This window comes from Heterodontus francisci, chromosome 8, assembly GCF_036365525.1.
Source record: "Heterodontus francisci isolate sHetFra1 chromosome 8, sHetFra1.hap1, whole genome shotgun sequence".
In the NCBI taxonomy this organism is placed as follows: domain Eukaryota; kingdom Metazoa; phylum Chordata; class Chondrichthyes; order Heterodontiformes; family Heterodontidae; genus Heterodontus; species Heterodontus francisci.
The window spans coordinates 79,395,873-79,414,118 of NC_090378.1; positions in this window are offsets into that span (position 1 = coordinate 79,395,873).

Genomic DNA, 18,246 nt, shown 5'->3' on the forward strand with positions numbered 1-18,246 from the left:
GTGAAGTCTCTTTCTGTATGTCAATCTGAAAATTCAAAATAATTTAGTTAGGATCCCCTAACTATTGCATCTGGTCAACCTGATGTGGTGAGGGAAGAGAAGTCATGGCTGGGGATGCGTTGACCACGTACCGATAGATAGGAGTGGAACCATACAAGTTTCCATAGAACTGGACGGTTGAGGAGCGGTGATGGAGGTAGATGGCAGGGCCATGTCAGACACTTCAGAGCTTTGAGTAGAACGAGGAGGTATAACACGACAATCGTACAGGATGCCATTTTTATCTTTGACTAGTTTCAGTGGTGTAAGAAAAGCAGAATCAGACCGGAAAGACTTGAGCAGAGAAATTTGGAAAAAGGCACGCTTTGGAGAGTAGAAGCGGGGTGGTCTTTGGAGATGCTCAATGGGTATAGGCTGGGTTTTTTTGAGGAGGTGGATATGATGGCAGTTTTGAAAAGGAGAGGGATGAAACCTGAGGACAGGGAACTTTTAATGCCAGCTAGCATGGGGGCTAGGAAGGGAATGTCAGTGGTCAGGAATTGAGATGGAGAGGGAATCCAAACAAGCAGGAAGTGTGTCTCATGGAAGATACTAACTTGGAGAGGTCAGTGGGGGAAGAACAGAAAAATGAGGATTTAGGGCCAGTTGGTGAGTGTGGGAGTTGTCGGGGCTGATTGGAGTGGGGGAAGGTTGGACTCAGCTGGGGGCGAGGCATCGACAGAGGTAATCACAATCTTAGAGTGGCCCTGGATTTAGTTGTCATTTTGTTACGGTACTTCTATATTTTTTGTTAATGTTTTTTGAGGACTCATATTTTAGAATTATGGACACTATTTAATTTGGGGAAACTGAAAAGGATTCCATAGATGCTGAACTTTGTTTTTTTTAAAAAAGTCATTGGAAGGCCTTTTGGACTTGGTTTGTAAACAACCTGACTGGAAGTCGCCTGTCTTCAGATAAGTACCCAATGGGGGGCGGAGTGGGGGGGGGGGGGTTTGATCTGGGGAAGATGGTTACAGAGAAATGACAGGTCAAGATTTATAGGGATCAGGAAGCTTGACTCTTGAAATATTGTTTTTGGTTTCGCTTTGGATAGTGTGTTGGAGTGTGAACTGTTTTGAAGGCAGTTGGAGAAAACCAGCCAAGAGAGCCATCACCATCAGCATCCTCTGCCATCTCTTTGCGTACTTCCTAAGAATCAAGTGTCAGAAATAGAGCAACTGATGCTGCATTTCTCCTGAAAAGCCTGCCAGATACTCTTGTTGCTGCATTTCTCTTGAAAGTCTGTCAAACTGAGCTTCAACATCGCCTGAAAAGAATTATCCTGTTCTAGAAAGATCCCAATGACAGCCGCCTATGCGTATTTGGGATGCCAAACAAAAAAGGGGCAACTGACGTATTTCCACATCCCTTTTTCTTCAAGAATTACCAAGTATTTGGCCAAAGTATTCTTTTTTGTCTTTTTTTTTTATAACAGAGTTCTAAAGAAAAAATCTCTCCAGTTAACTGGTGTGTGGGGCAAAAGTAAAAAGGGAATTTTCATATTTCAATCTGTGTTCATGCTTTGCTTCATTACTGATTAAGTCTTGTTTTATAATAAACTGATAATTTTGTTTACAGAAACCTGGTTGGTGTATTTTATTCTGGGAGGTAATTGGGTAAACATTTAAATGTATGTTGTGACCTGTGGAGAAGTGGAACTAGCAAAAAAACACTGCACTCCTCCCGCCTCCGCCGTAAAACTTTCCAGTACATCCTTTCTGCAGCAATAGTATTATGATATTTTGAGGCCTCCAAATTGGGAAAGAATCTTTTTCTGCTAGGTTTATGCCCATATTAGTGCCATAATTCCCAGGCTTGAGGGCTTCCTTGTGATCTGCTCACTAACTGTTATCTCCCAAGATAAATAAATTAAAATGATGAATGGCAGAGGCACATTGAACTCCAAGTTATGTTCCCAATGCATCAAAGGTAAGTTAGAACTGTAATTTATAGCCCATAGAAACATAAAAGAATAATTTCTGGAGTTTCATAGGATTGTGGAATGGTTACAGCACAGAAAGAGGCCTTTGGCCTGTTTTGTCTGTGCCAGCTCTCTGCAAGAGCAGCTCACCTAGTCCCACTCCCCTACCTTTTTCCCGTAGCCTTGCAAATTTTTTCTCCAGATAATTATCCAATTCTTTTTTGAAAGCTGCTATTGAATCTGCCTCCACCACACACTCAACCAGTGCATTCCAGATCCTAACCACTCGCTGCGTAAAAAGATTTTCCTCATGTCACCATTGCTTCTTTACTAATCACCTTACATCAGTGTCCTCTAGTTCTGGATCCTTCTGCCAACGGAAACAGTTTCTCTCTACTCTGTCCAAACCCCTCATGATTTTGAACACCTCCATCAAATCTCCTCTTAAAGCTCTCCAAGGACAACAGCCACAGCTTCTCCAACTTATCCATGTAACTGAAGTTCCTCATCCCTGGAACCATTCTCGTGAATCTTTTCTGCACCCTCTGTAATGCCTTAACATTCTTCCTAAAGTGTGGTGTCCAAAACTGGACACAATACTCCAGTTGCAGCTGAACCAGTGTTTTATACACGTTTATCATAACTTTCTTGCTCTTGTACTCTATGCCTCTATTTATAAAGCCCAGGATCCCGTATGCTTTATTAGTTGCTTTCTCAATCTGCCCTGCAGCCCTCAATGATTTTTGCACATATACCCCCAGTTTGAAGTGATAATTTGGAGCAGTTTTTTTTCTTCAGTATATCTGTTCGGAGTTGGATTTACCGGCCAAACCATGGAAAATTTCCACACAAAGTAAGAGGTTCTGATTCATGGGATTTCCAATCGACATTCTTTTGTTCACTTTAGTAGAGAAGGAATATAGAGTGGAGAGAAAAGCAACATCTGAAGAGAATGGGCGGCGCAGTGGTTAGCACCGCAGCCTCACAGCTCCAGCCACCCGGGTTCAATTCTGGGTACTGCCTGTGTCTGCATGGGTTTTCTCCGGGTGCTCCGGTTTCCTCCCACAAGCCAAAAGACTTGCAGGTTGGTAGGTACATTGGCTATTATAAATTGCCCCTAGTATAGGTAAGTGATAGGGACAGGTGGGGATGTGGGAGGAATATGGGATTAGTGTAGGATTAGTATAAATGGGTGGTTGATGGTCAGCACAGACTCGGTGGGCTGAAGGGCCTGTTTCAGCGCTGTATCTCTAAACTAAGCTAAACTAAATCAGGTATAGCCCCCAACAGAGTTTATAGTGTCATGCAGACCGCCATGTGTCAAGAATAAGGCATATTAATTTTGTCATATGAACATTGATTTTAAACTGTTGTTGGAGTGAGGAAATGACTTGTTAAACAGATCAGCTGGAAAAAAACATTTACATATTAACAGACAGTGCTTGTGGAGACAAAGGACCATTCCCTGACATATTCAACCTACAATGGACTTTGATCACCAGACATTGAAGGTGAGGAAACTCACATTCCACAATGACTGCTGCGATGGCAGAATCCATAAACAGATGTGGTCAAACCAGCTAGTCACATGACTCAACTGCTGGGCAACCTGAGTTTTTGTGAATTGTACAGACTGTTTGCTCCTGGACTATAAAGACCTCTCCTGGCTGGCTCACCACAGCCTCTCCTGTCTGCTTCCATCTCTTTCTCACGGAACTCCAAATCCACTGAAGATGTGAACCACAAGAGAGAAAAGTCTCCCACATCAAACAAGGTATACTGGGCCCCAATGAAAAGCAAGACCTACCTACAATCAAGGACTCTGCAGCGAGCTTGAAGAGCAGTAACCCAAACCACCTTCAGATATTGCCTTAAACCCTTCCACTTTATTTCTTCTGCCCTTTTTTGTCTATCTGCATATGTGTATTGCATATGCATGCTAGTGTGGGCACGTCATGTATTCGTAAGCGTTAACCGAATTAGAGTTTAAATTTAATAAAGTTCAACCTCTTTTCTTTATACCTAAAAAAAAAACCTGTTTGCTGGTTTCTTTGCCTTATAATTGGAAAGCAGTGAATAAAGATTCACCAAGGGGGAGCTAAAAACATGGTGTGTTTAAAAAAAATAAAAACCTGTTACGGTGAGACCAGGTGAAGGCTGAGAGGGAACCTTAGACCCCCTTTGTTACCTGGACATTACAATAAGCTATGCAGATCTTATGGAGGTCTCAGTGAGAACAGGAGATCTTTTGATGAGGTAACAGGAGAGGGTTGTACATAGACGTCCAAAAGGCATTTGATAAAGTACCACATAACAGACTTGTCAGCAAAGTTAAAGGTCATGGAATAAAAGGGACGGTGGCTGCATAGATAGGAAGTTAGCTGAGTGATGGGAAACAGAGAGTAGTGGTGAACGGTTGTTTTCTCAGACTGGAGGAAGGTATGCAATGCGGTTCCCCAGGGGTTGGTACCAGGACCACTGTTTTTCTTGATCTATATTAATGACCTAAACTTGGGTGCACAGGGCACAATATCAAAATGTGCAGATGACACAAAACTTGGAAATATTTTGAACTGTGATGGGGATAGTAATAGATTTCAAGAGGACACAGACAGACTGTTTGCTGACAAGTCTGTTAGAATTGGTGGACACGTGGCAGATGAAATTTAAAGCAGAGATGTGTGAGGTGATACATTTTGGTAGGAAGAATGTGGGAAGGCAATATAAAATAAAAGATACAATTCCAAAGGGAATGCAGGAGCAGAGGGCCCTGGGGGTATATGTGCATAAATCGTTGAAGGTGGCAGGGCAAGTTAAGAAAGCAGTTAATAAGGCACACAGGATCCTGGGCTTTATAAATAGAGGCATGGAGTACAAAAACAAGGAAGTTATGGTGAACCTTTATAAATCATTGGTTTGGCCTCAACTGGAGTATTGTGTCCAATTCTGGGAACAACACTTAAAGCAGGATGTGAAGGCCTTAGAGAGTGTGCAGAAAAGATTTGCAAGAATGGTTCCAAGGATGAGGAACTGTGGTTATATGAATAGATTGGAGATGCTGGGACTGTTCTCCTTGGAGAAGAGAAGGTTGAGAGGAGATTTGATAGAGGTGTTCAAAATCATGAGGGGTCTGAACAGAGTAGATGGAGAGAAACTTTCCATTGGCAGAAGGGTCGGAAACCAGAGGACACCAATTTAAAGTGAATGGCAAAAGAAGCAAATGCAATGTGAGGGAAGACATTTTTTATGCAGCTAGTAGTTAGGATCTGGAATGCTCTGCCTGAGAGTGTGGTGGAGGCAGATTCAACCCTGGCTTTCAAAATTAAATTGGATAATTAACTGAAGAGAAAACATATGAAGGGCTACGTGGTAAAGGTGGGGAAGAGGGACTAGGTGAGTTGCAGTTGTAGAGAGCTGGCACAGATATGATGGGCTGAATGGTCTCCTACTCTGTAACCATTCTATAATTCTATGATTTTATATCAGATCAAATTTCACCACTTCCAACATGATCCCACCAACACTTAGTCCCCATTCTTTCTTGCCCTCACCACTTTCTGGATGGACTGTTGCCAGTTTGACATATTGTTCATTATTCCACCAACTCAACCAACTGTTTTCCTTCTCTGATACATTCCTGTGAAATCACAGAAGATGTGACACATGGTGATTTCCTGCCTGCTACACAACTGTCCAGCATCTCAAACATTCCTGCTGAATGAGACAGTGATTTACATGTACTTCCCCAAACTAATAGAGTAGGTAACATTGGCTGCTTACAGCGCGGAATCTGTGTTTGGGGAGACCAAACAGATTAGGTGACTGCTTTGCCAAACACTGCATATTAATGATCTTGTTGTCTATGTTTGTCTATTGACTCTACTCAACACTTGAATGAGTCCTTGGATATCTCCCAGAATCATGCAGCAGCCTCTGATGCAATGCTCTTCTAAACCAACTAAATATCTTTTTAGGTCCAGGATTTGAGCACAAAAATCAAGGCTGACACTCCAGTGTAGTATTGAAGGAGTGCTGCAATGTCGGAGGTGCCTTCTTCAGATGAGATGTTAAACTGAGGCCCTATCTACACTCTCAGCGGACATAGAGACCCCATAGCACTATTTTGAAAAAGAATAGGGGTGTCCTGGCCAATGTTTATCTCTCAATCAACATCACAAAAAACAGGTTATTTGGTCATTATTATCTTGCTGTTTGTGGGAGCTTGTTGTGTGCAAAGTGGCTGCCACGTTTCCTATATTACAATAGTGACTACTCTTCAAAAGTACTTCATTGTCTATAAATCGTTTTGAGATGTCTGGTGGTCGTGAAAAGCGCTATATAAATGCAAGCCTTTTTTCCTTGAACCTTGATTGCTGAAGTTAAAAAAAAAGTAGTAAGTATTGTTGGGACATTCAACCAGAGGAAGCCATCACAGTTGAGCCCAATCCAGTATCACTGACACTTACAGCCGCAAACACATTATGGCACTGGGAACAGGCTTCCCCTTCCCCCTTTCTCTTTGTGATGTTAGGCCAACAACAGCCAACTAAATACTAGGTAACTGGAAAATTGCTAAATCCAAGGAATAGTACCAAAAGCATTAACTTATTGGTCCGTGAAAATACTTGTAACTGAAATTCTGCTCATCTTACTTGAGTTCATGGAACTATTTTATCATGGTGTTGTGGGTGAACAGGCTAATAAGATGCAGTTTGCAGCACACGAGATTCAAATTGAAAAATAGGGAGTGAGAATGAGCAAATCTCTCATGGCCTTGATCGGGGTAAGTTGGACAATGTGTTGCCATGTAAGGTTGAGTTAAACCTGTGTATTACATTCTGTTAAAGTGGAGGTTTGTAACTGGACGCTGCAACCATGAAGGCCAGAAGTTTTATTGGTGTAAGTATTGACTTCGTGAGGTGAATAACGAAGTAACTATTGGGCAAAAGCTGCGCTCAACAGAATGTAAGCTTTCCCACACAAAAACAAAAGCAAAGTACAGTGAGTGCTGGAACTCTGAAATAAAAACAGAAAATGCTGGAAACACCCAGCTGGTCAGGGAGCATCTGTGGAGAGAGAAACAGAGTTAATGTTTCAGGTCAATGAGCTTTCATCCTTCTCTTGTGGCTTGGCAGCTGATGATTAATCCCTCGCTTCTATTTCCCAAACTCTCTGAGAGACTCAAAAATCAAAAATTGTTTGGCTTTTGCCCTTTTTACTAAAGTTGTACTGAGTACCTGCTGCATACTACATCCCTGAGCTGTCTGGGCAATGGTGCTACTGGAAAGGGTGAATAGAATTGTAGAAAGGAGTTTAAAAAAGAAAGACTTGCAATTATATAGTGCCTTTCATGACCTTGAACATTCCAAAGTGCTTTATGGCCAATGAAGTATTTTTGAACTGTAGTGACTGTAACAATGTAAGAAACTAATAAAGGAGAAGAGGGTTTGAGTAGGTACAATAGTAACCTAAAGACAGGAAAAGAAAGGATGGGATTAGTCAAATTACAAAATGAGACAAAAAAATTCAGGGAACCAAATGGTTGTAGATAGTGATAATAAAATATCAGAGAAAAATAAAGTATCAGTAATGAAAAATAAAGGCATATTAAATTGCTTGTAAAGCAATGTACAAAGCATCAGCAACAAAACAGGAGAATTGGAGGCAATAGTTAGCAATAAAGAAATAGATGTGAGAAGGATAATGAAAACATGGTTGCAGACAGGACAGGATTGGCAGTTAAATATTGCAGGTTATATGTACTTAGAAAAGGTAGGGGAGGAAGAAGGGATAGAGGAGGGTTGTCCAACATACAGCCCGCAGCCAGGATCTGGCCCGCCATAGGTTTCCATCCGGCCCGCGGATGTAAACTGTACCGAGCCGTTCCTCATCCTCACCAGGGGTCAGCAATGTGTCCGTACACAGACACCAGTGTCCTTGGTAAAAAATTTTGAGGTCCGTGACTGGTAATTTCAGAGATGAGAAATTTCCCATTGGCTTCTTCAGACCTGCATGTTAAAAAAAATCACAATGTCAGTTTCACAGCTAACAGGTTTTGGGAGCTGCAACCGCGGTTTCCAAACTTTGGGCAGATTTGGGGTTTTCCAGCAAGTTCTGATTTTTTTTTCAAAGCCAGAAAACCCCAAATCTATCTGAAGTTTGGAAACCTCTGTTCCCACTCCCAGCACCTGTCAGCTGTGAAACTGACATTGCAATTTTTTAGAAAAACTGATCAACCACAAATCTGCTCTGCTGAACGTTCCTGCCCTCTGCAACTGTCTGAGAGAGAAGGACAGAGAGAGGGGGGACAGAGAGAGAGGGGGGACAGAGAGAGAGACAGAAAGGGGTACAGAGAGAGAGAGGGACAGAGAGAGAGAGAAGGAGGCAGAGAGAGAGAGAGGGCAGAGAGAGAGGGTAGGGAGAGAAAGAGAGACAGACAGAGAGAGAGGAGGGAGAGAGAGTGATCAAGATCATTCCTCACAGATGGACATCTATCTGGAATACTCTGCATAGCTAGAACAAGTGTGCAGGCAGATGTTGACTACTTGTGCAAGCAAAGAAATGCCAGGTATCTCACTAAATCAGTGCTCAACATAGAGAAAGTAAGTCAATAAATTAGTCTTCCCATTTAAAGCTCCTTCACAAAATGCACATTTATTGTTGTTTGGAATAATAGTAAAATAAATCTTTAAGGCATTTATCTTTTTGAAATTGTCTCACTGGCCCCCTATGTAAGACAAAAATTGTAATGTGGCCCCCACATGAAAGGGATCAGAAAGAACATAATAGCAGTAGTAAGAAAGGGCATAAAGAGATAGAAACAGAAACCAAATGGATTGAGATAAAGGATACGAGAAGGGATTGGCCATGCAACTAGGAGCATACTACAGACCACCAGAGGAAGTCAGGGAAGAAATATATGGCCAAATATATGAAAGAAGTAAAAAACAGAATCATAATCATAGGGGATTTCAACTACCACCAAGTAAACTGGCTGGGAGAGGGAATGAAAGAGGGAGAGGATTGAATCTTTACAGCATGTACGAGACTCTTTTCCGACCCAATATGTAAGAAGCCCAACAAGGAAGGAAACAATACTGGACCTAGTTACGGGCAATGAACTGGAGCAGGCAAGGGAAGGAAGTGTGGGGGAACATCTAGGGAATAGTGGTCACATTATAATAAGGTTTAAGATAATGATTGAGAGAGATATAGATAGTACAAAGACCAAAGTGATAGATCGGTAAAAAAACAACAATGAAGGAATGAGGATGGAGCTAAGGGAGGTAAACTGGACGAGAATATTGATAAAGAGATCGAACAATGGTGGCCAATATAAAAGGAGAGATCAATGGAAATATGTGCTATTAAATAATAAGAACAAACTAGCCAAAAATGAGATAACATGCATAAATAAAGAAATGATACAATTAAATCTGATGAAAAAGGCATTCTCAAAGTACATAAACAATAAAGGGAAGGATTATCAAAGGGAATATGATGAGCTTAGGAAAGAGGTTAAAAAGATAATTAGGAATGCAAAGTGGAAATTGGAAATGAAAATGTCAAAGAATATTAAAAGAAATAATAAAGTATGCTATAGACATATAAGTAACAAAAGGAAAATTAAAATAGGGGTAGTAATGTATGAAATACAGCAGTAATTTTATGCACAGCAAGATCCCGCAAACAGCAATGTGATAATGACTAAACAATCTGCTTTTGTGATATTGATTCAGGGATAAATATTGGCCAGGACACCGAGAAGAACTCCCCAGCTCCTCGTCAAATAGTGTCAGGGGATCTTTTACATCAGCCTCAGTTTAATGTCTCATCCGAAAGATAGCATCTCCGATGTATCCCTTTATCAGTAATTTATATTTATTCCCCTTCTCGCTGCTCTCTCAGGCCTTTGCCATTGCTGCTGTCAAACTTATCAGTGTTAAGTGAAAGCCTGCTTTTGATTTTCTCTTCCTATCTCCAGATGTAGAAGTGCAGTCTTTCAGCATCCCTTTGGCCCCATACCCCTCCAGGTTAAGATTGCGTTTGTGAATCTGCACCTCACAGGCCAACAGTGCAGTTATTGATACTGAACCACAAGGCTCTTGTTGCCTCAACCAACATTCTATTTACCACATATTAACAAATAACTCCTTTATTCATTCATTTATAAGTGGGGCGATATGGATAAGTTAATATGTTGTAAATCACCTCTCATTGATTCATATCCTCCATAATACTAGTATCTTGACATGAAACAAAATCGCTGGTGTTATAAAAAACACTCTCTGATCCAGAATTGACAACATAAACAGAGCTGTTATGAATTTGAAGGAATTGAGGTGATACCTTCTTAAGGGTTCCAAGTGAATGAACTGGGCAGCTTCAATTTAATTCTTAATAGATGAGTCAACAGCACAAAACTGCCTGTAATGTGATTGTAGCTAGGCAATCTCACTATTATCCCATTAGCATGGTATTAAAGTGACATTGAACCTCAAAGTGTGAATTATCTTCAGTATGAATCAAGCATCAAAATACTGCACTGCACGCATACCTGTGGGAATTCCCACATTTTACAGGAATGTTAACCAATGTACAGGGACAGCTGAGGAAATAAGGAAAGTTGGACAACTTCTCCTTCAACTCCACTCACTTCCTTCAAGTAAAAAGTGTTGCTATGGGTACCCGCATAGGTCCTAGTTATGCCTGTCTTTTTGTGGGATATGTCGAGCATTCTTTGTTCCAGTCCTACTCAGGCCCCCTCCCGCAACTCTTTTTCCAGTACATTGATTACTGTATCGGTGCCGTTTCCTGCTCCCACCCAGAACTGGAAAACTTTATCAACTTTGCTTCCAATTTTCACTCTTCTCTCACCTTTACATGGTCCATCTCCGACACTTCCCTTCCCTTCCTTGACTTCTCTGTCTCCATCTCTGGGGATAGGTTGTCTACTAATATCCATTATAAGACCACCGACTCCCACAGCTACCTCGACTACACCTTTTCACACCCTGCCTCCTGTAAGGACTCCATTCCATTCTCCCAGTTTCTCCGTCTCCGACGCATCTGCTCTGATGATGCTACCTTCCATGACAGCACTTCTGATATATCTTCCTTTTTCCTCAACAGAGGATCTCTCCCCCCCCCCCCCCCCCCCCCACTGTGGTTGACAGGGCCCTCAACCGTGTCCGACCCATTTCCCGCACCTCTATCCTCACTCCTTCCCCTTCCTCCCAGAACCGTGACAGGGTTTCCCTTGTCCTCAGTTTCCACCCCATCAGCCTCCATATCCAAAGGATCATCCTCCGCCATTACCGCCACCTCCAGCGTGATGCCACGACCAAACGCATCTTCCCCTCCCTTCCCCTGTCAGCATTCCGAAGGGATCGTTCCCTCCGCGACACCCTGGTCTACTCCTCCATTACCCCCACTACCTCGTCCCCTTCCCATGGCACCTTCCCCTGCAAGCGCAGGAGGTGTAATACCTGCCCATTTACCTCCTCTCTCCTCACCATCCCAGGCCCCAAACACCCCTTTCAGGTGAAGCAGCGATTTACTTGTACTTCTTTCAATGTAGTATACTGTATTCGCTGCTCGCAATGTGGTCTCCTCTACATTGGGGAGACCAAATGCAGACTGGGTGACCGCTTTGCGGAACACCTCCGCTCAGTCCGCAAGCAGGACCCTGAGCTTCCGGTTGCTTGCCATTTCAACACTCCCCCCTGCTCTCATGCTCACATCTCTATCCTGGGCTTGCTGCAGTGTTCCAGTGAACATCAATGCAAGCTCGAGGAATAGCATCTCATTTACCGATTAGGCACACTACAGCCTGCCGGACTGAACATTGAGTTCAATAATTTCAGAGCATGACGGGCCCCCGGTCTTACTTTCATTTTTAGTTATTTTTACTTTTTTACATTTTTTACATTTTTATTTGTATGTTTATTTTATTTCATCTTAGTTTGTTCAGTTTGCTTACCCACTGTTTTTTTTTCATGTTTGTACTTGCTGCTGTTCAATCTTCAGTCCGTTAACACCCTATCTGTACTAATGCTTTGGCTTTCAACACACCATTAACATATTGTTTGCCTTTGCTCCATGATCTTCTGGTCAGCTATCTGTGACCTTGCCCAATCTACACCTTCTCCTTTGTTATCTCTTGCCCCATCCCGCTTTACTTGCTTATAACCTTTGACATTTCTAATATTTGCCAGTTCCGAAGAAGGGTCACTGACCCGAAACGTTAACTCTGCTTCTCACTCCACAGATGCTGCCAGACCTGCTGAGTATTTCCAGCATTTCTTGTTTTTATTAAGGTAAGTTTTAGCCATATGAATGGGAAAGTTATTCCATTTGCTGAAATATCCTGTCTGGGATCAGAAACACCACCTGTTTTCATGAATTAATTATCACACCACCAAAATGGCTTTAAGATGATGCTAAAGTGATAACCATAAATATCTTCTTCATAAAAAAACAAAGAATATTCTGGCGTGTTAGTGCTGCACGCATACAATATCTAATATTGTCAGTCACACCCAGTCTGCATTTGAAAAGGGTAATCAAAGGCACATGAATTTTATTAAATGTCTATGGCTCAGTGGTATCATTTTTACAGAAGATTGTGGGTTCAAGTCCCACTCCAGACAATTGAGGACAAAATCTAGGCTGCTACTCCAATGCAGAACTGAGAGATGAGACATTAAACTGAGGCCCGTCTGCTCTTTCAGCTGAATGTGTAAGATCCGATTTGAAGAGCCCGAGAATTTTCCCTGGTGCCCTGACCAATGTTTACTCCTCAACCAACATCAGGTTATTGTCATATTGCCGTATGTGGAACTTTGCTGTGCACCTATTGGCTGCTGCATATTACACTTCAGAAGTGCTTTGTTAGATGGAACCTGCTTTAGGAGATCCTGAGGTCATGAAAGTCTCTATATAAATGAAGCTATCGTAATATGGGCAGGGGTTTGGATTTATCCTTGACAATGAGCCACTCCCACTAAAATGACTCAACTTGGCCATTAAATATATGATTTATTCTCCCACAATCAATTTTCTTTTTGCATTTGAAATTTAAAGCAAACATAGATTAGAAGGGCAAAATCTGTTGACTTTCCAACTTCATTTTTGGGTTTTATTGCAGATCAAACGGATCTGAAATTGTTTGCTATTTTGTAAGTTGTCCAGTCAGCTATGCTGATTGATTGGAAACATGCTGCAAAACACATGATTCAATAGAACAGCCTTTATTGGCATTTGTGAACTGGAATTTGTTGTACTCTGGAAGACACAAACCACCAAAACAGACGCAGGCAACAACAAACCAAATTGGCTTACTTCAGTTTAATGTAAAATGAACAAATCAAACAGCAGAAATAAACTTGAGAACATCATACAAAGCAATAACAACCCAGTAAACAGCCATCAAAAAGGATTCAGAAGGGAAAATCTTGCCTGAGCAACTTCTTGACTTCTTCAAGCAAGTGACAATCCAAGTGGACTCTCGAAACCTCAAAGTGTGATATGTTTAGACTTCTAAAAGGCCTTTGACAAAGTTCCACACAAAAGGCTGTCACTTCCACCCATGGCTAGAGAGATCTACAGCATTGAGTAATGGGTGGAAAGCAAAGGGTGCTTTGACGAGTTTTGTTGGCTTCAGGGATTCATGTTGGGACCAGGTTTCATGTTTCTAATTTACATCAATAAACTGGTTTCAGAAACTCAATGCAAATTGGTAAAATTTGCTGATCATGCCAAACTAGAAGGGGCATTAGAATCAGAAGATGCAAGTGCATAAATGATGGAAAGAATTGACTAGATATGTAAGTGGGCAGGATAATGGAAGATGAAATTTAATGCACACAGATGTGAAGTGCTCCATATATAAGAGGAAAAATATGGTGGCAAGGGTGGCCGGCAGGGTTGGGAAGAGGGGAGTGTGACATGTGCTCCTTGAATGGTGTTGCAATAGCTAAGAATGAAGTTGAAAGAGAGCTACAAGTCATAGCTTGATGCTCAATTGTCCAACCAATGTGCAGCAGCAATCAATAAAGCCAAAAGAATGTTCAGCTATGTGGCCAAAACCTTACAATACAAGCCAGAGGAAGCTGTGATCAGACTGTACAGTGCCATGGTCAGATCACACAGTGTCCAGTTATGGTCAGCAAGACATAGGCAGACATTCAAGTCCTGGTGGTAGTGCAATGAAGAGCCATGAGGCCAATGCCTTGTGTCAGGTCAGAGTTAAGAGGAAAGATGGGAGCTTGGAGGAAGTGTCCGAGAGGTGATCTGCGAGAGGTAAATAAGATAGTCAATGATATTTTTGGTAAATCTAGAAAATTAAACATGATTTATGACCTGCTCGTGCCAGTTGGAAGAGAGAGGGGACAGCATATAAAATTCGTGCCCATCTCATTTCTTGGATTGTAGCGTAGCTCTTGCGCTGAACTGGTCTCCATTACACTGCCAGAGGCTGTGCGCACCATTGTGAAGAAATCACATTCTCCAGGCAGCCATCCCTTTTTAAAGACAATATCCCGATAAAATGCAAATTGTAGAAATGCAGCCTGCTGGATAATCACACTTTGGCACTGAGCAAGAAGGAGGATGGAACTCCAGGCAACGGAAACGGTGATTAAATTAGACATTAGCAGACACTAATAAACTGTTTAAATCTTCTATTTTATGAACTGTGATGTCAGTTCAGCTCCATCTTCGGTGGCTGCATTGTAATGTGTAACATCTGGTGCATCCTCTGAGACTCCAGTCGACCACCCAAATGTGTATTATCCACAATGTGACACACCCCAATCTGCAGAGCAAGCGCTATGTGATCAGAACGGCACTCCATTTAAGCAGCAGCCAGTGCATTAACTATGACAAGAAAGTTTAGTCTTTTCATTCTCCCAATTGTGAGGCAACCGATCTGCTCATTATTCTCTGTGACAGACCCCAGTCTGTTCATTATTCTCTGTGACAGACCCCAGTCTGTTCATTCTTCTCTGTGACAGACCCCAGTCTGTTCATTATTCTCTGTGACAGACCCCAGTCTTTTCATTATTCTCTGTGACAGACCCCAGTCTGTTCATTCTTCTCTGTGACAGACCCCAGTCTGTTCATTCTTCTCTGTGACAGACCCCAGTCTGTTCATTATTCTCTGTGACAGACCCCAGTCTTTTCATTATTCTCTGTGACAGACCCCAGTCTGTTCATTATTCTCTGTGACAGACCCCAGTCTGTTCATTATTCTCTGTGACAGACCCCAGTCTGTTCATTCTTCTCTGTGACAGACCCCAGTCTGTTCATTATTCTCTGTGACAGACCCCAGTCTTTTCATTATTCTCTGTGACAGACCCCAGTCTGTTCATTATTCTCTGTGACAGACCCCAGTCTGTTCATTATCGTCTGTGATAGACCCCAGTCTGTTCATTCTTCTCTGTGACAGACCCCACTCTGTTCATTATTCTCTGTGACAGACCCCAGTCTGTTCATTATCGTCTGTGATAGACCCCAGTCTGGTCATTATTCTCTGTGACAGACCCCAGTCTGTTCATAATTCTCTGTGACAGACCCCAGTCTGTTCATTATCCTCTTTGACAGACCCCACTCTGTTCATTATCGTCTGTGATAGACCCCAGTCTGTTCATTCTTCTCTGTGACAGACCGTACTCTGTTCATTATTCTCTGTGACAGACCCCAGTCTGTTCATTATTCTCTGTGACAGACCCCAGTCTGTTCATTATTCTCTTTAACAGACCCCAGTCTGTTCATTATCGTCTGTGATAGACCCCAGTCTGTTCATTATTCTCTGTGACAGACCCCACTCTGTTCATTATTCTCTGTGACAGACCCCAGTCTTTTCATTAATCTCTGTGACAGACCCCAGTCTGTTCATTATTCTCTGTGACAGACCCCAGTCTTTTCATTATTCTCTGTGACAGACCCCAGTCTGTTCATTATTCTCTGTGACAGACCCCACTCTGTTCATTATTCTCTGTGACAGACCCCAGTCTGTTCATTATCGTCTGTGATAGACCCCTGTCAGTTCATTATTCTCTGTGACAGACCCCAGTCTGTTCATTATCGTCTGTGATAGATCCCAGTCTTTTCATTATTCTCTGTGACAGACCCCAGTCTTTTCATTATTCTCTGTGACAGACCCCAGTCTTTTCATTATTCTCTGTGACAGACCCCAGTCTTTTCATTATTCTCTGTGACAGACGCCAGTCTGTTCATTATTCTCTGTGACAGACCCCAGCCTGTTCATTATTCTCTGTGACAGACCCCACTCTGTTCATTATTCTCTGTGACAGACCCCAGTCTTTTCATTATTCTCTGTGACAGACCCCAGTCTGTTCATTATTCTCTGTGACAGACGCCAGTCTGTTCATTATTCTCTGTGACAGACCCCAGTCTTTTCATTATTCTCTGTGACAGACCCCTGTCTGTTCATTATTCTCTGTGACAGACCCCAGTCTGTTCATTATCGTCTGTGATAGACCCCAGTCTGGTCATTATTCTCTGTGACAGACCCCAGTCTGTTCATTATCGTCTGTGATAGACCCCAGTCTGGTCATTATTCTCTGTGATAGACCCCAGTCTGGTCATTATTCTCTGTGACAGACCCCACTCTGTTCATTATTCTCTGTGACAGACCCCAGTCTTTTCATTATTCTCTGTGACAGACCCCACTCTGTTCATTATCCTCTTTGACAGACCCCAGTCTGTTCATTATCGTCTGTGATAGACCCCACTCTGTTCATTATTCTCTGTGACAGACCCCAGTCTGTTCATTATTCTCTGTGACAGATCCCAGTCTGTTCATTATTCTCTTTAACAGACCCCAGTCTGTTTATTATCGTCTGTGACAGACCCCAGTCTGTTCATTATATTTTTTTTGTAGAGATACAGCACTGAAACAGGCCCTTCGGCCCACCGAGTCTGTGCCGACCGTCAACCACCCATTAATACTAATCCTACACTAATTCCATATTCCTACCACATCCCCACCTGTCCCTATATTTTCCCTACCACCTACCTATACTAGGGGCAATTTATAATGGCCAATTAACCTATCAACCTGCAAGTCTTTGGCATGTGGGAGGAAACCGGAGCACCCGGAGGAAACCCACGCAGACACAGGGAGAACTTGCAAACTCCACCAGGAAGTACCCAGAACTGAACCCAGGTCGCTTTTCTTTAACAGACCCCAGTCTGTTCACTATTGTCTGTGACAGACCCCAGTCTGTACATTATCGTCTGTGACAGACCCCAGTCTGTTCACTATTGTCTGTGACAGACCCCAGTCTGTTTACTATTGTCTGTGACAGACCCCAGTCTGTTCATTATCCTCTTTGACAAACCCCAGTCTGTTCATTATTCTCTGTGACAGACCCCAGTCTGTTCATTATCCTCTTTGACAAACCCCAGTCTGTACATTCTTCTCTGTGACAGACCCCAGTCTGTTCATTATTCTCTGTGACAGACCCCACTCTGTTCATCATCGTCTGTGACAGACCCCAGTCTGTTCATTATTCTCTGTGACAGACCCCAGTCTGTTCATTATCCTCTTTGACAAACCCCAGTCTGGTCATTATTCTCTGTGGCAGACCCAAGTCTGTTCATTATCCTCTTTGACAAACCCCAGTCTGTTCATTATCCTCTTTGACAAACCCCAGTCTTTTCATTATTCTCTGTGACAGACCCCTGTCTGTTCATTATTCTCTGTGACAGACCCCAGTCTGTTTACTATTGTCTGTGGCAGACCCCAGTCTGTTTATTATCCTCTTTGACAGACCCCAGTCTGTTCATTATCCTCTTTGACAAACCCCAGTCTGTTCATTATCGTCTGTGACAGACCCCAGTCTGTTCATTATCCTCTTTGACAGACCCCAGTCTGTTCATTATCCTCTTTGACAGACCCCAGTCTGTTCATTATTCTCTGTGACAGACCCCAGTCTGTTCATTATCCTCTTTGCCAGACCCCAGTCTGGTCATTATTCTCTGTGACAGACCCCAGTCTGTTCATTATCCTCTTTGACAAACCCCAGTCTGGTCATTATTCTCTGTGGCAGACCCCAGTCTGTTCATTATCCTCTTTGACAAACCCCAGTCTGTTCATTATTCTCTGTGACAGACCCCAGTCTGTTCATTATCCTCTTTGACAGACCCCAGTCTGGTCATTATTCTCTGTGGCAGACCCCAGTCTGTTCATTATTCTCTGTGACAGACCCCAGTCTGTTCATTATCCTCTTTGACAGACCCCAGTCTGGTCATTA